Source organism: Mytilus trossulus, chromosome 10 (assembly GCF_036588685.1).
Source record: "Mytilus trossulus isolate FHL-02 chromosome 10, PNRI_Mtr1.1.1.hap1, whole genome shotgun sequence".
Taxonomy (NCBI): domain Eukaryota; kingdom Metazoa; phylum Mollusca; class Bivalvia; order Mytilida; family Mytilidae; genus Mytilus; species Mytilus trossulus.
In genome coordinates, this window is record NC_086382.1 from 14,298,975 (window position 1) to 14,324,921 (window position 25,947).

Genomic DNA, 25,947 nt, shown 5'->3' on the forward strand with positions numbered 1-25,947 from the left:
CTATACCAGATCAGGATGACAGTCCAGATTCATCTTTACATAATTATGCTGAACAAAGTTGCATAACAAATTATGAAAGTTGCAACAAAAATGCTGCAGTTGAACCTGGAATTGAGTTTAAATTTAGAGAGTGAGTCAGAATGGGATTTAATTGATCAGCACATTATTATTGAGTCAGATTTTGAAGATGAAATAGAAAATATAGATTGTGAGGCATCGATATGTGAAGATTTAGTAAAATGGGTAAATGAAAATAACATATCTCATAACGCTACTGACCAGCTTCTCAAGATATCGAAAAGTCATGGAATGACAAAGATACCAGCAACAGCTAGATCTTTGTTGAAAAAAAAACGCAATATTGAACTCGTCACAAAAGCAGGGATGGAATATTTTTATTTTGGGCTTGAGAAAGGTTTCTTGAATACTCTGAACAAACATCCAGACAAAACACTTGAGACTATGGGTGAAATAGTTGTGAGTTTTAATATAGACGGTCTACCTCTTTTTAAAAGCACAAAAACGTCACTCTGGCCAATCTTATGTGGAATACATGCTGAATCATTTCCAGTTGAGGTTTATCCAGTATCGATATGCTTAGGTGGTAGCAAACCAGATGATTTAAACTTTATGGATGAATTTATTGAAGAACTTGTTAGGCTAGTGCAGCATGGTTTTTTATTCCAAGGCAGAAACATGGGAGTACAGATTTGTTCTTTTATCTGTGATGCACCAGCTAAAACTATGATTAAAGGCATAAAACTGTATTCCGGGTACTATGGCTGTGACAAATGTGCTCAAACTGGCGTATGGGTTGGTAGAATGACGTACTAAGAAATTGATAATGTTGTTCTTCGCACTGATGAATCATTTAGAAATCAGTGCCAGCTTGGACATCATCATAGGATAACACCACTTATGAATCTTCCAATAGACATGATCAAAACATTTCCAATCGATTACATGCACCAAGTTTGCCTTGGCGTAATGAAGATATTGTTACTCCTCTGGTTGAAAGGTAAAAAGGACTTCAAAATTTCAGCCCAGCATAAAGATGAAATCAGTAGGAATCTACTGCAAGTAAGACGGTCTATTCCAGCTCTTTTTGCACGAAAACCGCGTTCGCTAAATGATGTTGATAGATGGAAGGCCGCAGAATATAGACAGTTTCTTCTTTATACAGGAAAAATCGTGTTGAAAAATGTTTTAAGACCAGAATTGTATTCACATTTTATGGTGTTCAGTGTAGCTATTTCCATTCTTATTTCTTTCTCCTCATTTATCAAAAACTCATCTTGCTTATGCTTAAGATTTATTAAAATACTTTATATCACAAGGTCACCGTGTGTATGGCGCCGAATTTTTAGTATACAATGTACACAGTCTGATGCATATTGCTGATGATGTTTCTGAGCATTCTAGACATTTAGATAAATTTAGTGCCTTTCCATATGAACATTTTATGCAAAAACTTAAGAAAATGGTGCATTCTGGAAAGAGTCCACTAACTCAAATTGTCAAAAGGGTCTATGAGATGGAAAACACTACAAAAACTTGTCAACTTAATAATTTTGCCAGAAAAGTGAAACCAAATAATGCCTTTATATTAAATGATAATTCTTGCTGTGAAATAGTTGAGAACACGAATGAACAAGGTTCTGACAGCAATGACATATTTCTTTGTCGAATATTAAGATGCCCATCATCTTTATTTCAAGACCCTTGTTACTCCAGATTAATTGGTGCAATGAAATGTAATCTTCAAGATGCTGTTAGGAAGAAAATTTCTGTACAGAATATTGAAAAACAGGCTATAATAATACGAAATGAGCATGATCACCAGCATGGAGTTGTTTTTTTTAGCAGTGTTTCATGATTTTTAACAGGTATGTCATTTTAATAACATGTCAAATCAAATAATATGTGCTATTCCTAAGCCGTGAGCATGTGAAAGGAATGACAAAAAACAGTACAAATACTTATAAATACTAAGGGTAGATACCAGTGCTATTGTTTGCCTTAAATTATTGGAGAATAAAGGCTTTTTCCCCTGGAGAAGAATCTCAATTTGAAAAAAAAAATATTCCCAAAAAGACAACTTTTTCCCCAAACAGTGCAGTCTCAGTAGTAAGTGTTCATGAATACAAACTAAAAAACACTCATCATGCTTATTTAAACAATTTTCTTGTCTAAAATGACTACATTTTGTTGTATGTGCACATTTGAGGGTCTATTTTTGTATTATGAGTACATGTATCATTACTGACAAAATGGGGTCTTATTTTAAAGCAGGGTTTGACTCTGTAAATTGAAGTGTCAGTCAAATTCATGGTTTATTTTAAATTTCCGAATTTGATGAAAGTGACACATATTTTCCCAATACAAGAGGGTAGAGGTAGTTTTGAAAAAGGCCAACAATATCACTGGATCATACATTTGTTGCTATAGGAAAACAGAAACCTTAAATGTATTGTTTTATTTGGCCGTATAATTACATGCAGCTCTGACATTTGTAAACTTTATATTTCTGTCATATTTTGCAACATGTATTATATATACATGTACATGTATTCATCTGATCATGACAAAACACATTTGGTCGAGATTCTCATAATTTCCAGACCTTATATACAATTATACATGCAATTATCTTCATCAATAATAGCAAATTACTATATATTTCAGATGACATTTGAATACGTAGTTATGGAGTTTACAGAAGAACTGTCTGATGAGATTGTCCACAAGAGCTGGATAAAGAGTGAAGATGAGGTAAAATATGTTCTTGTATGTTTGTTAGTTGATATACTGAAATAGATTGTCAATTGATAATTATAGTTGGTATAATGTAATATTTCTTGCCATTAAATTGATTAATGGACAACTGTTGTCAATATCTCTTGTCATTTATAGAGAACAGTTTGAATGCACTTTTAAGTTTCTGATTAATTACATGTAAATAGACTTTGATAGATTGTATATATTTTCAATTAAGTAAAAACATTTAAAATATAAGGAACACAAGTCAGTGATGTCAGATATTTAGAAAAACACTAATTAAATGTAGAATATACTAATGGGCTGATACCTTTTTTAAGGGCATGTTTTGTTATTGGCCAAAGAAGAATCAAGTCCAGAAGGCAAAGAAGGGAGATATTCCTGACAAAGAATTATGGACCAAACATCCAGTCAGGATATTTAGTTATATAGGTATTCATGAATTATTAAATCACAGATATTAAGATTTGGTTTGAAAACATTACTGTTTAAATCATGATCTAATCATAATTGTTTCTTTAAATCAATGTTGGTGAAATATTTAATTAAATAAACTCATGCGACCTTAAAGCCATGTATTTAACTGTGACCCCATTACGGATACTGAAAAAAATAATGTGAAATGGGAATTTGTTAGCCCTGCTATAGTAATAGCTTTGAATGAAAATCAGATATTAAAGCTTGCAAATTTTCGGCCTTGTGGCAATTTTCATAGGAGTTGAAAAAGTATATTTGTATATTAACCGTGGTTGATGGATTTTATAGTGAACTGTGATAGGTTTATTATTTAAAGCATTTAATGTAAATATATATTAATTTCAATAGATGTTTTTGACAAGGCCCTTGAAAGAAGGACTAGATCCATACACACATCAAATGTAGACACAAAGGAAGAGGATGGGGTGGTACAGCCAAGAGAAGTGAGGTCTCCTTTAAGATCGTTAAATGACCACAGTGATTCTGAAGGTAAAATATAAAGTTAATTCATCATAAAAGAAAGTTTCATAAAAACATGCCCTTTTGTTTACACATGTTAAAACCAAATACATGTATGCCGCCAATAAAGATAGGTTGAAAATCAAAAACAAAATATCTTTTCTACTTGCCTTATTTTTGGGAAGGTTTGCTATAGCAATATTTTCCTAAGCCCTCAAACTTCTGGTAACAGACTATCACACATGTTTTGCTCCAAGATAATGTAGTAATAGTGTTTAAATACTGATTCTAGGATAATGCTTTTGAGATTTTGAGTCCTTATGAAAAAATTACAGCTTGAATAAAAAAGGAAAGAATGATCGCTGACAATTCAGGTGAATTTAACTTCATTTTGATTTAGATTTCAAGATTTATTGAATATTTCACAAAGGAACATTTTCCTGCGCAATTTTTACTAAGTACAATATTAACAAATGTTTATTATTAAATATAAAGTAAAAGCCCTAGTGTATCGAAAGAATCCCATATGACTGACATTACTGAACTATGCAACATTAACATGTTTATATTTTGTGTAAGCTGTCTTATAATTGACAAGTAATCAAAGTTTTATTGAACAATTGTATACAAGTGACAGAGACACTGGATAATTTGTGATTGCTTTATTGTAGAGGAAGACTTTAGACCTCCAAGAAAGTCAACCCCACAACCAAATAGTGCAAGGCCACAATCTCAACTGCCAACTCCACCTGCTTATCACAATCGTAAGTATGCTTGACAGTATTCCCGAAATTCAAACAGAGTATGAGAATTTAGATATAGGAAGATGTGGTGTGAGTGCCAATGAGAGAACTCTCCATTCAAATAACAATTTATAAAAATAACCATTATAAGTCAATGTACGGCCTTTTACACGGAGCCTTTGCTCACACCGAACAACAAGCTATAACGGGCCCCAAAATTACTAATGTAAAACCATTCAAACTGGAAAACCAACATATACATGCTACCAATTTTCATGCATTAATCATGTCTAAAAAAAATACATTTCTTTAGTATATAAAAAAGGATTAAATTCTTGTTTCAAAATATACTTATAGGAGCCAAAGCATATTCAGAGCTCTGATATATCTATTACAATAAATTATTTACCCCCCTCCATTTTTTTTTAGTCTGAGGAAATTTAAGTCATTTTTTTCTCAAGGTCTACTTATATTATAATCAAGGATTATATCATGATTGAGCTCAACAGTGTGATATGTTTTCAGTTTCAGCACTTAAAAACCTGTTTTTCCTATACTTTTGCCTACAGATTCACTTGTTTTGTTTTTCTTCACCTTGCCAATTGGTTCTCAAAAGATTTTTTTGTGTTTTTTTAAATGCATAGTTGAAAATGAAGAAAATGTACAATATGTTTTGTCTTTTAGCTACTCAGAAAAAATCTGGGTTTCAAGCCAGTAGGCCTTCCACCGGTCTATCCTTGTCTACATTGCAAGCCAGGCCTTCCTCCAGTCTGTCCTGTTCTACAATACAAGCCAGTAGGCCTTCCTCCAGTCAATCCGTTTCTCCATTGCGAGTCAGTAGGCCTTTCTCCGGTCTGTCAATTTCACCTATAGGCAATATGTCAAGGTCTTAAGAAAGAAGGCGTTCCAGGTCACCTGCTAGCAGGAGGTCCAGAACACCAGTTAGAAGACGACAACCCAGGATTTTGCCAGACTTGGAAACTGATAACTCTAGAAGATCCCATAGTAAGTGTTTGAACAAAATGCCTAACAGATTTTACTTTTTTTCGGGAAGGGGGATTTTTTTACCTTTGTCAGTACCTCAAAAATATGGTTTCTGTTTTTGTACTTAAATTTGCCTATAAATAACTAAATGAAACGAACCTTTTAAATAAGGCTAATTAACCTCCAGCTGTTGGTGGCTAAACTATGTAAAAGTTTTATTGCCACCAAATACAGATGAAGACAAATGTGTTTGGGATCACTTTCACCGTTCTTGACTGATAATCTTTTACCGCCCACGGCATATGTTTTCTCACACATTTTACTCTATCATTTATCATTATCGGTTCTGGTGATCAGGTTTTGATGGCATTGATCAGAATAGAGAATACAGTTAATGAAAATAATGACTTTAGTAAAAAGCTGGTATGATATAATTGAAAAGAAGCGTATTTTTATGATAGGGAAATGCATTTATAGTAAGCTTCCCAGTGCTACAAAATAATGAGTTTCTACTGAGATTAAGCTGAAACTGCATGTATCATTTATTTTCCATTCTTCTTGTGGTTAATGTAATGTCCCTTTGATGGAAAATGTTATTCTTTTGCTTTTTAAACTGCACACTATATAAAAAAGGAAGGTCTGGTATGATTGCCAATGAGACAATTTCACAAAAGACCAAAATGACAAGGTTTGACACCGAGGTTGAAGTGAGAAGTTTGCTTCAAACTAGATATTTTCTAAATGATCAAATTGTAAAATTATTGTTTTATTGCAGGTACATTTCTTAGCAGCTTTAGGAGGCAGTAAAATTGGATATACTGTTAGGAAAATATGTCGCAGATTGGCTTTAAACAATCAATGGTCTAAGTTTAGTTTAAAGGGGAAAAATAAAAAGAAGTCCCTCCAGGCAGAGGTACTGCACAAAGTAATAATCAGTAAGTAGTGGCTTATTACATAGTGTAGTCATCATCTTATTCTGCAACACAGACATTTTAAGGATCATACAGATCAATTGATATCGTGAGAAGATTTTTATGTAACGAAGGCCAAATGCAAATATATGTGTGGTTTCAGTTACCTGACTGATTAAATTCATAGATTTCTGTCATTAGGTATAGGAAGAAGTGGTGTGAGTGCCAATGAGACAACTCTTCATCTAAATAACAATTTAAAAGTAAATCTATGAATTTCCATCACAAGTATCTGTTTAGACTAGAATGCTACAAATTTTATTTTACAACCAAACATGTCAAGGGGCGAACTTCTGGTAGGGGCATGTCTTGTGTAATACTGGAAACAATTTTTGTAAACACAATTTTCATCCAGAATTTGACAATCCAAAATAAAAAAATAAATATATATGAAATTTGCCAACCTTCCTTTCCTATTTTTTTTAAAGTATGTAAACTGGAACCACACAGGCCCAATCCTAAATCATAAACATCACTTAAGTTATCATAATAATCTATCAACAAATTGCAAATTAACCATAATGAAATGGTAGTAACTTTTGCAGAAAATGACTTTTTTTACAAGATATTTAGAAAAATGTTCAAGTAGTTAACTAAATGTGACATTGTTATTACAATTCTTTGAGAATATTTTTAGTATTTAACATTATTGACATTGATTAGGAAATAATGACATGTCAAAGATTTTGCCTCTTAATTTGAGAATTTAAACAAGTGTCAGTGAGTTGTAATGAGTAATTTACAGATACAAACAAATTTCAGAGAATCCTTCTTGTCATAAGCAAAGTCTCTGTGTGTTCAGAGGCATTAGAAATTTATGTTTTGATATTCTTTGTCTATTCATTGTTGCAGAGGCCTGTACAAGAGTGCATAAGAATACTAAGGAATCAGAGGTTGATGAAACAATATCGGATTTCCTTCGGCATGCCCCTCACCAATCGGGTGGAACCCGTTACAAGGTAATAATTATAATTTTTTTTTTTTTTTTTTTTTTTTTTTTTTTTTTTAATTTTTAAGAGGTATGGCCAATATGCCGAGGATTTTTTTCACAGAAGGGCCAATTTCAAAAAGTGCCAACAGAGTAATATTTCCTATAAAAACCAAAAATAAAAATGCTTTTTGATCAATATCTCGATTTACATATAGTATGATATGTGTGAACAATAGTTAATTTAACCCCAAAAAAAGGATGAAATTCCAATATCCGGATTTTCGGGTGTTTTTATGTGAAAAAACAGGGAATCCCCCAAGAAGGACATTTCAAACCAAAGAAAAGTTATGCTTTTTATGACTGTTGTTATTCATACTACTTTTTACTTCAAAAATGAAATTGGTTTAGTGTGTCCTTATTACATAAAAAACAACTTTTTAAAGAAAAAATTGTAACATCGATAAATTGTACCAATATAGCTTCTAAATAAGACATATAATGATAAGAATCGCCGTAGCTCCACCAGTAGAGCACAGAACTACTACTAAATGACGGTTTTGAAGAAAGGGTTCGAACCTCGCTCAGAACTTTTGCATTTTTTTGTGTTGTTTTATTAAATTTTAAAGTTTCTATCATATTTTTTTGTGTTGTTTGCTTGATTCATAGAGTCATTTTGGTTCATTTTGACTATTCAGTTAGTGTACTAGTAAATAATTTTACGTGTATCAAAGAAAAAACAATGTATCGCTTATTGTGTGCAATCCTATGACTGTCCATACTCTTGAATTACTTTCTATTCATGTGTTTACGTTATTACATATATCCAAGGGACAACTGCCGTCAAACTGATGTAGGTGCCTGTACATAACCAATAACACGAGAATTAGTTCTATAGAAATTAAGCCTACATGTTGCGGGTGTAATATACAAATAACTTAAAATAAGGCCATTGTTTACAATTTTCATAACAACAAAACACATTTCGTCGAAACCTTTTTTGAACATGGTATCATATGTAACAAATGCAGTCAACAACAATTTTGTCGCCAAATCAAAAACTGTAACGATACTAGTACTGAAATTTTTACCACCGTCTATACACGGGTACATAACTCATCAGAAAAATAAAACAACATAACAGAAAAAATCAATTACACTACAAATCGTGATTGTAGGTAAAACATAAAGAAGCTGTTGCATCTGTATCACAACGAAGGGTCGATTTGTTAAAATAACAGAAAAGGCAATACAACATGAAGTAGAAACACATGGTGATCTATGACCAACTGATGTAAGATGTTCTCCGGTTAAAATATATACATGTACATGTATTTTCTCGTCTAATCTTATAGACGATAAAACCTTAAAAGACCAGGACAAATACTGTGTAACAGATATACATACATTGTATTCAGAATGAGAAAATCACGATTTGAATTAGTTCGATATTATTTTGCTCCTTGAGAAGTTACATGGTATGGCACCTTGCATAAAGGATGTTAATAATAAAATAAAATCAATATTAAAAAAACAATAGTCATGGCCTTGTTTTTGTAGGAATACCTGTTCAAGGTATGAAAATAAATGATGTGACGTATTTTTATGTACTATAAATATCATCTATCGGGCTATTTAAAACATGATTTTACCTATCTTATCGAATGAAACAAATTGCCGGTAAATTGGCTATACCTCTTTTAAATGAACAGAATTAGGTTAAGTCAAAATAGTCCTTAAATTTTGGAACCTGATTATGGCATCAGAACCATTTACATTGGGGTAACCTACGCATTCGTATGTCAATCTTTTTTAAATCATGTTTTATCATCAATTGTGTGTCTGTTCTCAAAATGGAAGGTTAATTAATAATGATTTTACAGATCTTTTTTGTCTATAATCTTTTTTACATTTAACACCTAACAATTCAGATGATGCATTATGGGACACACATTTGCATTATTTTTAAATTGCAATAACTTCTTAATTGACATCATTTACATTTTCAGAAACCCACTCAAACAGCAAGTACTACTCAGTCTACTGTTCCTGATCCTGCTACAGCTCAAGCTGGGGAAGTTCAAGCAGCCACGGAATCTGACTGATTATACATACTTACTTTTATACTTCAACAAATCAATATGTTTCATTAAACTTTTTATGACCCACCTATGATAGTAAAGGTACATTATTTTTCTGGTCTCTCTGTCCATTTGTTTGTTCACCCACCCTTCTTTTCTGCTTCAGAATAAAGTTTTTGGTCAAGGTAGTTTTCTATGAAGTTGAGGTCAAACCAACTTGCAACTTAGTACATATGTATCATTTGAAATGATCTTTCTAATTCTAATGCCAAATTAGAGGTTTTATCCCAATTTCATGGTCCATAGAAAATGATAGTGCGAGTTAGGCATATGTGTACTAGGGGCACCTTGTTTAAGAATAGATTAAGTTAATACACTGTTTATTGTAAAGATTTATTTATTTTTTTTTTTATTTTTTTTTGTCTTTTTAAAGTCATTGACGAATGAAACTTGAATCAATTAGCAATTATATTATGTATTTGACTGAGACAATAATATGCAGCTTCCCTGTTATATTTATAGTAGATTGTAATTGTAATATAAGAAAAACATTTTATCCAATCTTTTAATTTTCTAAGGTTGTAAAGTAGTATAGGGCCTAATATTATTAGTTGCATGGTGGTGTGCCCATTTAAATAAGTAATGAAGCTGTCACACGTATTTTACATGTTTGAAGGTGTGCACATTCACAAGTAAGTGAAGCTGTCACACGTATTTTACATGTTTGAAGGTGTGCATATTCACAAGTAAGTGAAGCTGTCACATGCATTTTACATGTGTGAAGGCGTGCACATTCACAAGTGAGTGGAGCTGCCACATGCATTGTACATGTGTGAAAACGTGCACACTAACAAGTGAGTGAAGCTCTCGCATGCATTTAACATGTGTATGCATGCACATTTACAAAAATAAGTGAAGCTACCACATGCAAAGTGTACATAATTAAGGAATTAATTTTCATAAGAACTGTTTATTTTACTTAATGTTACAGTAGAATCTTTATACTGGAAAAAATTGTTTGATTTTAAAACATTTGCTTATAAATGCTTTCATTTGTTTGTTAATAAATTCTTCATTTACATTGCATATAGTTGTTTCTTATATCATAGCAATCAAGTTCTTCTAACTTATTATACACAGAAATTATAGGGGTATAAATGCCAATGATACAATACAATTGTTCAAACAACTATTTCATACCATTATTTAATCTATATCTGCAGTCGTTCAGTTTGGGAATAAATACATTTTTGTAATGTGTCTCCCTCAAAATTAAAGAATGTACAACCCCATGTGTTTTTGCACCACATGGAAGAAGGTGCCCAAATGCCATAAGCAAGCACATGGTTATATTTGTGAAAGTGAGTTTTTGTTTATTTACAACCTCCCAACACCGTTTGAATTACATACAAGCCACATCCATCTTCAAACGTTCTAACAATGTAAAGCTGAAACATTTTGACAACATACTGGGAACATAATTTCAATGTTCAAGGAATGTCCCTCACAACATTGCTGGAACTGCATAGGGAGTCCACACTTTTGCATCCACAGAATGTTAAAATGCAACGTTCTCACAACAAAAACATAACATTCTTGGAACATTTTCTCAATGTTTTTGTGTTTTGTGGGTAACATTTTAAAGTTTATATTTGAGTGTAAATTCACATTATTATAAGACGTGTCACGGTACTTTTCTATCCTAAATTCATGTATTTGGTTTTGATGTTATATTTGTTATTCTCATAGGATTGTGTCTAATGCTTTGTAACATTTCTGTTTTGTGTTACATTATAATGTTGTGTCGTCGTTCTCCTCTTATATTTAATGCGTTTTCCTCAATTTTAGTTTGTTACCCCGATTTAGTTTTTTGTCCATAGATTTACGAGTTTTGAACAGCGGTATACTACCGTTGCCTTTATTTAAAAGCCATGGCATTGTCAGTTTATTTTCAATCTATGAGTTTTATTGTTACTCCGGTATCTTTCGCCCCACTTTTATTTAATCCATCATACTTAGTGTTCCGAATTCAAAGTAATGAACTATGACTCCTTGTTTATAAACATTAGCAGTACTTAATCAAGTGTCTCCGTGAAGCGCAATAAAGTGTATTGGCCATAAGACCTGGTAAATCATGTCGCGCTTGTTAAACAATTTGATCTTGAATATGTACATGAAGGATTTCAAGAAATCATTTTTTATGATAAACATGTGCAGTCAGACTTGAAGTTCATTTTAATACTTTTTGAGATATTTCATGTGGAATAACTTTGTTCCCAGCTCACATGACAATGTGTGTAGAAGTGTGTTCTTGACCTTATTCACATGTGAACATATACAATTTTGTGTAATTTATCTTTTCGTCCGTGCTTCATGAAAAATGGAATGGTCTTTGGCGTTCGTTTTGTTCTAAATTTGAAACAAAACAAAAAACCAACGACCATCTTTATAACAAAACATTAATCGAAAAACAAATATGACAAAACATCTAATGTGAAATATTGAGTAACAGACTCCTAAATTGGACAATGCTTATACGGAGTCAATATTTGTTGTGAGACTCAACTATCTTCCTAACGTTGGACAATGCGGTAACATTATAACATATGAAAAAACTATGGAACATGGCTTGACCCACTATATCGACATGAAGCAACAAAAAAAACAACAGGAGTGCAAAAGAAGAAGCGCGGATCTTAGAGACTCGACACTTGCAGTTACGAAAATCTAGTTAACAACAAATATTAAGTATTAACCAAGCCCAATGATTACACAGAAATTCGTACCAAAATATATGACCAAAGGCGCTCTAAGTGTCAAAATTAAATTGCTGCATAATGGCTTAATTCCATGGTTTTGTACCCATAATTATATAATAATCACAAGAAACGCAATACCGATTTATATATTCTAAACGGTACGCTTATACAGAACACATTTACACAAATATAAAAGTACATAAAGAAACATTTTTTAATTTCATTCAATTGACATATTTTACCATTACAATATATATCTATAGCATGTTGCACAAAATAAGAATAAAATAATATCAATAACATCATTAATATACATAATGAAACTTAATATTTTAATAGTCACCCGTCATCCGATCTTAAGACTGTTTTAAAAACAAATCGAGCAATTTTACAGCAATGTGTGATCTTAGGTTGAGGGAATAAACAATGCCATCGATCTCATTTAAATCTTGAAAAGTGCATATTCTTATTTATAAAAAAAGTCTATTGTAACATTTTTGTAACTGTAACTATTAGACTTTAAAAAGAAGTACATTTCATATCAATCAGTTTACATTTTTGGTATAATCTTTCTTTTAAACAACATTTAAAATAAACTTTATGATATTAGGTTAATTAGTGTTCGGGTTTACGATAACAACCTTGATAACACGCAGGTTCTTTTAATGACTTATTACTGGTGGCGTCTTTCTTAACTCAAATTACCAAAGTGAAGATAAACATAATAAGGTCATATTATCAACTTCACACGGTTCTTAAATAAACAAAATTCAGCAATACAAAGGCATGTGTAATGCAAAGATTGAAAAACCCAACCACAACAAACGAAACACACAGAGTGCATATTATCAATGATAAGGTATAAAGGAAGACTTTTTAAGATATACAAAGAATGTCGGTTAGTAGTGTTGATAAAAGTCTACTACATGAAAAACAATTTAATTGATGATCCGTCGTTTCAAAATTACATTTTTTTCATAAATAAGTTCCTTTTATTAAAACAGAAAGGGAATTGTTATTTTTTTACAAAATTGGGATATAATAAAATGCTTATGATCGGCTCAAATGATCTCTTGATTGATTTTGAATTAGAATTTTCATAAGCTTCAGAGATATATAGGTCTTTGCGGCATATTTTCAAAATTCATATGACCGAACTTCTAAGAGTTTTAACTGATACCAAAATTATGTACTACCCCTACCTTAATTTTTGGTCCACCTAAGAATTCAAGACCGTCGCTAATAATGTTTATTTATAACATTCCCAATTCTCTGAGAAGATACATAAAGATCATATCTCGGAATTAGTACGTAATCAAAACAAGCTATCAATGATTATTATATATCACACCAAAGAGGCGTGGTTTATTACAGTAACGTTAACGGTGCCAATTTTCCCGCACCAGATGCGCATTTCGACAATTCATGTCTCTTCAGTGATGCTCGTGGCCAAAATATTTGAAATTCAAAGCTTATATAAAAGATGAAGAGCTATGATCCAAAAGGTCTAAAAAGTAAAGCCAAATCCGTGAAAAGAATCAGACCTTTGCATGAGGGAGATACATTCCATAATTTATAATAATTTCTCAAATTTTGTAACAGCAAATTTTAATAACACAAAACACAAAAAAATCCGTATTTTCATGCATGCCACCAGTACTACTGGGCTGGTGATACCCTAGGGGGACTAACCGCCCATCAGCAGAAGAATCGACCCAGTGGTAGTAATAACGTTAACGGTACCAATTTTCCTGTATCAGATGCGTATTTCGACAATTCATGTCTCTTCAGTGATGCTCGTGGCCAAAATATTTGAAATCCAAAGCTTATATAAAAGATGAAGAGCTCATTTATTAAACAGAAACCTTTTGAAAAACACTTTCTCTCACAACAATAGTTACTTATCAGAATCATAGCCTAAAAGATATCACTGCATTTGCTTTAACTTTTCTTTACAGTACATTCTTTACCTTAACACTGTTTCAGTTTGTCAACAAAATTGAAAATAAAACTTACATTAATGTCAGCTTATCCTATGTGCATTTTATTTTTAATGAAATGCCTAGAACTTGTATGAGGTATTGAAATTTGTCTCTGTCTCAAGTCCACATCTTTCTGTATGCCTATGCATCTCTCAAAGATCTTAAATTCAGCCTCGAATGAACAGTGAAGAAAAATATTGACAAGAATATTATACCTTACTATATATCTAATTAAATTTGGCTAATTTATCACTAGACATTTTTAACTCAGCCGTATTTGAAAACAAGGTATGTATGAAGAAACCAGTTTGATATCTGAACTCATTGAAGTTCACTGACTGCTGGAATTTATTTTGATAAATTGAAAGCACGGTAATTGCTTTTTTATACAGAAGACCTTTGCAATAATAAAATGTTGGCTTTAATATTGATTCACTGATAGGGTCTTTGCATCGGAACTAAACACATTTATTTCTAAAAAAAACAGTTGTTGGCATGACACGGGTTTTGTTCTTCTCAAATATTTTATGATAGTATGATACTATAACCCTAACGGGAGGGATTGTGCCTGATATTCATATGATGAAGACATAATCTTTCAATCAGTTTAATTGAGGTCTGGAGCTGGCATGTCAGTTAACTGCTAGTAGTCTGTTGTTATTTATGTATTATTGTCATTTTATTTATTTTCTTTTGTTACATCTTTTGACATCGGACTCGGACTTCTCTTGAACTGAATTTTAATGTGCGTATTGTTATTCTTTTACTTTTCTACATTGGCTAGAGGTATAGGGGGAGGGTTGAGATCTCATAAACAAGTTTAACCCCACCGCAATTTTGCACCTGTCCCAAGACAGGAGCCTCTGGCCTTTGTTGGTCTTGTATATTTTAAATTTTATTTTCTTGTGTATAATTCGGAGTTTAGTATGACGTCCATTATCATGGTACTATTATGCATATTTTTAGGGGCCAGCTGAAGGACACCTACGGGTGCGGGAATTCTCGCTACATTGAAGACCCATTGGGTGCCTTCGGCTGTTGTCTGCTCTATGGTCGGGTGGTTGTCGCTTTGACATATTCACCATTTCCTTTCTCAATTTTATTTAAAGGCTCAATCATCTGCTATATGACCCAAGGGTTGGGATTATTTTCTCTGTTTTTGTCCATAGGATCTCGAAAAAACTTCTACTGCTTATCTGAATATGTAATATGTTGTGCATTTTACGATTAAACAATACGAAATTGAATCCAGATTACTTCAACATTATTATACATTAACCTAGAATGGGCACTGGTTCTAAAAAAATAATTATTCTTAAATATTTCACTAAGAAATTAATACAATCTCGATATACAGAAATAAAAGTACAATACATAATGCACATTTGTACGATAAGCATCTCATTGGTATACTATCGTGTTGATCAGGTTTGGAACGTGTTGTTAAACCTATGGTTAGAAAATTCTTTAATTTACCTAAACACTTCTTTTTAGTTGATATGCAATCTACTTAATTCCAAGTCCATCATGGTTTTCCAAGATCATACGAAGAAAATATTATAAATGTTAATCCACTGTGCATATTATTTGTGGTAAACCAAATACTAAAGAAGGCTATGGAATATTTGATTATTTGATGTGTATTTTGTGTTTAAATGTACAAGAAAGTCAAACTAAGAGAACCGACGAAACAAAATGTATCGAGAAACAGGCAGAACAAATGATTGGCAGTATCTGTTATGATTGTCATCCTTTTTATATGCTTTCCAAAACCAAAGTAGAATCAGGTGAGTGACACAGGCGCTTGAGAGCCTCTAGTTTTGGTATCTCAGATGTTTATACTGAACACTTTATTTGCGTTAGACGTGAAGTAAAATCTCATTAGATATTCGAAGAACATGTTTTTTAAATGTATTTGTTGTGGTTAAAAAACAGGTTTGAGTAAAATGTATGTCTGTGTAAAAAAAAGCGGGAGAAATGTGCAGTCGATTATTCAAATTGAGTGTGTAAAAAAGAGGATTATTTTTGAAATAGTGTTCTCGCTACATTGAAGACCTGTTGGTGACCTTCAGCTGTTGTTTTTTTTTTTATTTGGTCGGATTGTTGTCTCTTTGACACATTCCCCATTTCCATTCTCAATTTTATTCTTCACATATTTATATATAGCATGCTTAATATATATGTATATTGTGTTTAACATTTCAATGTATTGTGGTTATCATTTTAAAAAGTAAAATCACAAAAATACTGAACTCAGAGGAAAATCTAATCGGAAAGTCCATAATCACATGGCAATAATTAAATGACAAACACACATAAAAAACAAATGGACAAGAGCTACCATATTCCTGACTTGGTACAGGAATTTCAAATGTAGAAAAACGCGGATTAAACCTGATTTTATAGCGCTAAACCTCTCCTTTTGATTAAATATTGTGCATTTTGCAATTTATGTTAATAAAGATGCTTTAATATGGTTTCATGAAATGAATTATTTAACTTTTGTTCATTTTCCATATAAATAAAACTAACTCCTCATTTCAATTATTACAATATGTATAGATAATCCCTAACATTTTTTCTAGTGATTATACATAATCCCTGAAACGTTCATTATTATATATAATCCCTAAACTGACCATTGATTCTATATAATCCCTGAAAACTTTAGGGATTCTACATAACCACTGATTATAAAAATTCACGGTTACATATGTATCCTCAAAAGAGGAGAGGTTTGTGAAACAGCTGCAGTGCAACCAAAACTTTCCAAATTTATTACTAAATATGTGTGTATTCCACCGGGGGTTATTTAGTGTGGAGCCATCCTTATTATTGTTGATTAATTGCCTTGTACTTATTTAGATATTGTATATATTGTACATATGCATTCCTCTATACCTTGTCAAAATGTGGGTTTATCAAGAATAACGACATTTATGAATAATGTATTTGGATGCCCTAGGTTTTAATTTATTGCGTTTTAGACTGAAGGATATACACTTCTGAGTAGCCAAAAATTTCCTAACCTGATTTGGGGATTTAAATACCTGTAAAAACATAATTGGCGCAGAAAGAATAATATAGTGGTGCACTTTTTTTTCTACAACCCTTTTTGATGATTTCCCCTTTTTTTATCACTTTTTACCTTTTTTGTGCTTTTATCGTTAAATGAAAACAGTTCCACAAATATTTTTTTTTCATACTTTCGATAAAGATGAGAATAGTACAAAATGGTTTGTACCATTACAACTGGTAATGTTGTGTTCCTAAACTGATGCACAACATTAACTTTAGAACAAGGCAAATAAGGCCCTATGGAAACTTAAAAAGATTTACTTTCACTATAACCATCAATTTCAACTTCAAGTCATGTATTTGACCATACAATTAAACCCATTTTGATAAATAAGCAAGTGTTATCCAAGCAGAAAAAATGAACCAACATTTTTCGAAATATACTCTAGGGGTTAAAAAACAACGCTCAAATTTGGCTGTAATGAGAGAACTAGGACGCTACCCTTTGGTTTTTGATATATTCAAATATTTTGTTTTCAAATATTGAGTTCGATTAGAAAAGTAACAAAAATTATTATTGAAAAATGCGGATATAGAAAATAGAATGTAACACTGTCAAGGAATCGGATGAACACTTGGTAAACATATTTTCTACATGTGTCAAACATTGTAAATATTGATATTTCAAATTATGATTTAACCAGATACAAGTTGCACACTTTGAACAATAAACTCAAAACATACTCACGTGCATATTTAGTTTTAATTGTTCATTTAACATGCGAAATATCTAGATTGTATTCAAGACTTCAATAAAATAATAAATTATACAAACTTTAAAATCAGTCATCACAAGTTAAAAGATAAAACTGGGCAATATATTAAACCAAATGTGCATTATGAAGGCAGAATATATGACAGGTGTTTTTCTGATTATGATGAGGATGAAATTCATTTTATTTTACAATGTTTGTCTTTTGATTAGCAAAGAAATGTTTTTTTCATTATTTTCCTAAGAATGTCTACCTTTTTAAAACTTGTCCTGTTTTAACAAATTTAAATAGTTGATGTTTATGAAAGATGCAAAAATTACTTTGAAATTAAGTCACACTTGATGTATGTATTTATTAAACATGTATTACTCCATGAAAGTATATTCTTTGCCTAATTTTTAGTACTTAATAATAAATAAACTCATCATAGTAGATACCAGAACTAAATTTTATATTTACGCTAGACGCGCGTTTTGACTACAAAAGACTCACCAGTGACGCTCGAATCCAAAAACAGTTAAAAGGCCAAAAAAAAAGTATACTAAGTTGAAGAGCATTGAGGACTGAAATTCCCAAAAGTTTTGCCGAATACAACTAAAGCAATTTATGTCTGAGGTAGAAAAGCCTTCGTATTTCCAAAATTCTAAATTTTGTAAACATAACAATATCAATGATAATTCATGTCAGCATCGACCCAGTGGTTGTAAATAAACTCATTATACATTCCAGGACTAAATTTTGTATATACACCAGACGCACGTTTCGTCTACAAAACAATAACTTGTTATTTCATTATGATTAATATGAAATTGTTGTATTTCGTGTGTATGGTTCTAGAGGGCTCATGATTGGAAAATAAAAATCTTGAATCTTGAATCTTGTTAATCCATTAATTTATACTTTTTGAACTCCGTTATTGACAAAATCAAAATGATTTTTTATGTTTTTAGCATTTATAATTAAGGAATCAGTCACTAACTATAAAAAAAAAAGGAAACATAAATATATGTTTTTCTTTTAAGCAGTATGCACATTATACAATTCAAATATATATGAGTGTTCATTTATATATGTTTTTCTTAACTTCTATAGTGATATACAAGCTGTCAGTAGCTGCCAGTACTCTTGGATATATACTTATTGTCTTTTTGTTGTGGGGATATATAACTACCCGTACTCGTCCACTCTCCGTTTATGTTAGATGTATTTCTATTTGTATCCTTCTGATAAGTACAGCCTTTTTTTAGTTTGTTCTAAGTTGTACTGTTACACCACTGTCCTAGGTTAGGGGGTTTGGCGCCGACAAACTAATCGAACAAACCCCACCACACTCTGTATGTGCTTATCCCAAATTAGGACCTGTAATGCAGCGGTTGTTGTTTGTTGCTGTATTACTAGTGCATATTTGTTTTTCATTTATTATTTGGTACGGAAATTAGGCCGTTAGTTTTTTTCGTTTGAATTGTAATACATTTGTCATTCCTGGGAGTTTTATAGCTGACAAAGCGGTATGGACTTTATTTATTGTTGAAGGTTGCACGGTGATCTATAGTTAATACCGGTGTGAAGGTTATAAGAATAATGTATATGTCTAATTTAAATGACTTTTAAAACTAAGGCTTTTATACCTCAAGTCGTATATGTCGAATACAGGTTGTTAAATTTTTTATTACATAAACAATTCAAAAGTAAAATAACAAATTTACAAAAAAAAGTAAAATAACAAATTTACAAAAAAAAGTAAAATAACAAAAATACAAAAAAAAAGTAAAATCGCAAAAATACTGAACTTCAAGGAGAAATATAATTGGAAAGTTAATCAAATACTCCATCACTTCAAACGAACGGATAACAATCATCGTATTCCTGACTTGGTACAGGCATTTTCTTATGTAGAACATTGAGGAGTAAACCTTATTTTTAATGACTTCCATATTACCTATGGAGAAAAATCGATCCATTTTAAAATATTTTTAATTTATTGTTGATTTCTACGTAAGTATTGGTTTTTATATAAAAAAAACTTTAAAGTTGACATACAAATTAAAACATAAAATTCACAAATTACACACTCAAGACATAAAATACACATCATACATTGTCTAGATATATTTTGTCAAAGCCGTATTTGGCAAAACTTTCTGGAATTTTGGGTTCCCAACTTTGTACTTGTTTGGCTTTCTTACTATTTTGATCTGAGCGCCACTGATTAGTCTTATTAAAACGAGACGCGCGTCTGGTTTATCAAAGCCTGATATCTTTTGTAATTTTTGTCAACTCCTCGTATCATTTGGTCTTTTGTGAGTTGTCTCATATGTAATCATACCAAATCTTTTTTTATTTATATTATTCGAATCTAGTTGTTTATAAGACCCTGCTCAACTGTTTTTATTGATCGTTTTTTCCTTAACGACCATTCATGGATCATTGGCAGGCATAATAAGGGCTTACTTATTTTTCACCTCAATTTTGAAACGAAAGCATTTTGTAGGAAACTATGGTGTTGTTGTCTGCTCTACAACTAATGACAACTTTTTCATGCGTATTCAGGACGAAACTTGCGACATGTGAGACTACATATTACTTCAATCTTTTTTTATGATATTTTGTTTAGATAGTTAAACTTGTCTGGGTTAAATGGTCTTCTATATTTAAAACTATCTTGAAGATAAGGATTCGTCATTATAATCTTTTAAAATTTGTAAAATCTATTTATGTCAACTTTAAATCATATTCAAATCAAAGGGTTAGGATTAAAGGGACAGGTTTAATGTTGAATATATAACCCTCAAAACACGGTGATTATAAAGTATTGATATAAATGTGAGCATCTCAATACTTTTGGTTATAACAACATGGATAATACCAATTGACTCCTACATGAAGTAATTCAAGACTTTAGGAAGGTTTAAACTATTTCAGAACTAACGCTATTGTGTGTTATTTTAACTATGGCTTTGGTTTGATTTTTACTACCGTGACCATTTCATGACAACCAGAACGAAACATTGTCCATGTCAAGTGGAACTGTGCATCATATCAATTATGATTATGAAACTACAACATAATAAAAGCAGTCGAAAATTAATCATTACAACAAAATATAAATATTATAACAAAATTAAAAACTGTGTCGTTTTTACAAAAGAAAATCCCACAAAACAAAACAACAAACCCAGGGGTAAATTTATGGTAGATATGATGAACTTGTATAGACTTGTTAAGGTTCATTATATAAGGAATTGAAAAATATGGCCGTGTTTACACTCTAACATTTACTATAAGTACAGATAAACTGAAATATCTAGGAACGTTTAAAGTCATGGTAGGAACTAGATAAATAAAAGTTATATGTAGTTTACGTTTCAAAAAATTAAAATTTTACCTAGATTTTGATGTGCATTTTTTTCCTGTCTGCAGAAGATAGCAAATTAAACAGACACCAGAGTTTCATTTGATACGGTCCTCACAGTTACACAGTTTGTATCACCTATTGTTTGCAGATGTCTATTGTCCTTCTATTGTCCATTTAAATTAATACTACTGACAACATGTATTAAATGAGGGGAGATTCTCAAGCCTCTTTCCCAAATTAGTTTATTTTGGTATCTTCTGTAGAAACAAAACAAAAAGAAAAGCAAAATGAAGTAAAATTATAATTTTCTGAAACAAAAAATGCATTTCAAATTTGTAAACCTAGTTTCTGCCATCCCTTTACACGTTTGCAGGTTCATAGGTTTTTCTGTTCTCAGAGTAAAATTTGTGGTCTTTTTTCGATTTTTATAGTTCGTTCTTGTGTTGTACTGTTATACCACTGTCAGGTTAGGGGAGGGTTGGGATCCCGCTTACATGTTATCCCCGCCACATTATTTATGTAAGTGCCTTTCCCAAGCCAGGAGCCTGTAATTTAGTGGTTGTCGTTTGTTTATGTGTTACATATTTGATGTTCGTTAATTTTTTTATATAAAAAAGGCCGTTAGTTTTCTCGTTTATTTTTTTTTACATTGTCACATCGGAGCCTTTTATAGCTGACGGTATGGGCTTTGGTCATTGTTGAAGGCCGTACGGTGACTCATAATTGTTAATGTCTGTGTCATTTTTGGTCTCTTGTGAACAGTTGTCTCATTGGCAATCATACCACATCATCTTTTTTATAATTAGTACGGCCATATTAGCCAAAAGGTTATGATGAACCTTAAGCATATATAAAAATGATAAAACATAAGTCAGGCCGCGATCCAACAAAGACGGAGGATCCTCAATCATTCAAGTATCAACAAGATTCCATATTTCGTCTTCATACAATACTATATAAAGAGTTCTCTCAACCTGAATTTTATGATGAACTTTGATGTAATACTACACATACATGAATAACACATATTCCAACAAATAATACCTTTAGTTTTAAAAAGAATCCTCAGTAAAAATTCATTGCAAATTAGGAATATAAAGAAAATTATTTTTTAAATAATTCTAATTTTAATTCTAAAAATTATACTCATGTTTTTCAATTATTCTGTCAGAGGTCAGCAGTTACTATTGTCGCACCACATTGAGTATTCTATAGGTATTATGTACACACACCTTAAGTCTAAAGCGTTAAAAAATAAATTCGTTTGTTTAAATATCGAAAAGTTCATTATTTAAAAATTTTAAATACAGAAATTACAAGTGCATAAAACGTTTGCTAGATAGGTGAGATATTTTAAGCTTGACCTTTAACCTACCGTTTCTATAAGAAATTCACCTGTAACATTATTGCAGATCTTACACAGATCTTATAACAATTGACTCATTCAAATGATTATGTTTAAATTTTATACAATTGTGCAGTGACTTTAAACAAAGGTTAGTACGTGTTTATAATGGGCTATATCATCTTTACCGGAAATGGGCAGTTATAATATATGTAATGGATATATATCTTGTATATTTTGTTGACATTGTGACAAACACTTGATCATGTTGATCTATCAATCTATTTAAAGAACTAATAGATATGGAAGGTAAATAAGATTTCTCAACCACATCATATTCTAAAATAAATGATTTTGACCTCAAATTCTATGTAAAATATGTCCGTTTTCATTCTGTGTTATTTATTAAGATTGAAGTGCAATTATTACAGACGCATATGCATAACAAAAGAATATTATCACAATTCATGGTAACAGAACAGGAAGAAGTTGAACACTTCGGTTAAACGTCAAGGAAACGATTGATAGTAAAAATTTCCGGGTGAACAGGAAGCATCAATTCATAATTATACACGGACGAACAATAACATGGCAAAAATATAATTGTATGTGTAGTATGCTTGCATCATGCTCAATAAGAATTAAGAAAGACCTATATTGTTACATTAATACAGCATCATATCTGTGAAGTATGTAAAAAGGTATTTGTTTACTCATTTAATGTACATCTGTATTATGTACATTGTTTACATTGATGAGTGTTCAAGAAATGATTGTATCAAAGTGAAACACAGATCCCATCATATACATTTATAAAAACATGCTGTGAATTAAGCATTTGTATTTCGTAAATTGATGCAAAACTACGAAAATTTTTCGCATTTTCCATAGCAAATTCAAACAAGAGCTTCTTTATATTCGGTACCAGATTTTATATTAATAGACAAAATATTCTTATTTCAATCATGCTGCATCTTTCCACATTGTTAAGTATATGTTGGGGTTTTTTTTGGCGTAAAAAAGCACATTTCACAAATCATGAAGAGAGCAGTGTCACCTATATCAAACACTCACAACTTTAAACACTAAATACAAACATTCATACGGAAGCCGATAAGGGCCATTCAAAAAAAAATTGATGTCGTAATTACGACATAGCATGTCGCAATTTCGACATAACATGCCGTTATTACGACATCGCTATGTCGTAATTTCGACATAACATGTCGTTTAACGACATCGCTATATATAAAAGAATATGTATTATGATTGCCAATTGATACTTTAATTCACCCTTATTACAACAAGGCATGTAGAAGCCATGCAGTATGCGCTTATTTTGAGGGAAATTAGGCCGTTAGTTTTTTTCGTTTGAATTGTAATACATTTGTCATTCCTGGGAGTTTTATAGCTGACAAAGCGGTATGGACTTTATTTATTGTTGAAGGTTGCACGGTGATCTATAGTTAATACCGGTGTGAAGGTTATAAGAATAATGTATATGTCTAATTTAAATGACTTTTAAAACTAAGGCTTTTATACCTCAAGTCGTATATGTCGAATACAGGTTGTTAAATTTTTTATTACATAAACAATTCAAAAGTAAAATAACAAATTTACAAAAAAAAGTAAAATAACAAATTTACAAAAAAAAGTAAAATAACAAAAATACAAAAAAAAAGTAAAATCGCAAAAATACTGAACTTCAAGGAGAAATATAATTGGAAAGTTAATCAAATACTCCATCACTTCAAACGAACGGATAACAATCATCGTATTCCTGACTTGGTACAGGCATTTTCTTATGTAGAACATTGAGGAGTAAACCTTATTTTTAATGACTTCCATATTACCTATGGAGAAAAATCGATCCATTTTAAAATATTTTTAATTTATTGTTGATTTCTACGTAAGTATTGGTTTTTATATAAAAAAAACTTTAAAGTTGACATACAAATTAAAACATAAAATTCACAAATTACACACTCAAGACATAAAATACACATCATACATTGTCTAGATATATTTTGTCAAAGCCGTATTTGGCAAAACTTTCTGGAATTTTGGGTTCCCAACTTTGTACTTGTTTGGCTTTCTTACTATTTTGATCTGAGCGCCACTGATTAGTCTTATTAAAACGAGACGCGCGTCTGGTTTATCAAAGCCTGATATCTTTTGTAATTTTTGTCAACTCCTCGTATCATTTGGTCTTTTGTGAGTTGTCTCATATGTAATCATACCAAATCTTTTTTTATTTATATTATTCGAATCTAGTTGTTTATAAGACCCTGCTCAACTGTTTTTATTGATCGTTTTTTCCTTAACGACCATTCATGGATCATTGGCAGGCATAATAAGGGCTTACTTATTTTTCACCTCAATTTTGAAACGAAAGCATTTTGTAGGAAACTATGGTGTTGTTGTCTGCTCTACAACTAATGACAACTTTTTCATGCGTATTCAGGACGAAACTTGCGACATGTGAGACTACATATTACTTCAATCTTTTTTTATGATATTTTGTTTAGATAGTTAAACTTGTCTGGGTTAAATGGTCTTCTATATTTAAAACTATCTTGAAGATAAGGATTCGTCATTATAATCTTTTAAAATTTGTAAAATCTATTTATGTCAACTTTAAATCATATTCAAATCAAAGGGTTAGGATTAAAGGGACAGGTTTAATGTTGAATATATAACCCTCAAAACACGGTGATTATAAAGTATTGATATAAATGTGAGCATCTCAATACTTTTGGTTATAACAACATGGATAATACCAATTGACTCCTACATGAAGTAATTCAAGACTTTAGGAAGGTTTAAACTATTTCAGAACTAACGCTATTGTGTGTTATTTTAACTATGGCTTTGGTTTGATTTTTACTACCGTGACCATTTCATGACAACCAGAACGAAACATTGTCCATGTCAAGTGGAACTGTGCATCATATCAATTATGATTATGAAACTACAACATAATAAAAGCAGTCGAAAATTAATCATTACAACAAAATATAAATATTATAACAAAATTAAAAACTGTGTCGTTTTTACAAAAGAAAATCCCACAAAACAAAACAACAAACCCAGGGGTAAATTTATGGTAGATATGATGAACTTGTATAGACTTGTTAAGGTTCATTATATAAGGAATTGAAAAATATGGCCGTGTTTACACTCTAACATTTACTATAAGTACAGATAAACTGAAATATCTAGGAACGTTTAAAGTCATGGTAGGAACTAGATAAATAAAAGTTATATGTAGTTTACGTTTCAAAAAATTAAAAT

General features: G+C 31.3%; 1 long non-coding RNA gene across 1 annotated transcript; it reads left to right on the forward strand.

The window, feature by feature from the left end:
• The first annotated feature begins 3,669 nt into the window (after positions 1–3,669).
• LOC134686681 (uncharacterized) lies at positions 3,670–5,253 on the forward strand. The gene is made up of 3 exons (XR_010101635.1): positions 3,670–3,744; positions 4,386–4,478; positions 5,142–5,253. It is a non-coding gene; the product is annotated as an uncharacterized LOC134686681 (long non-coding RNA).
• Positions 5,254–25,947: the final 20,694 nt, after the last annotated feature.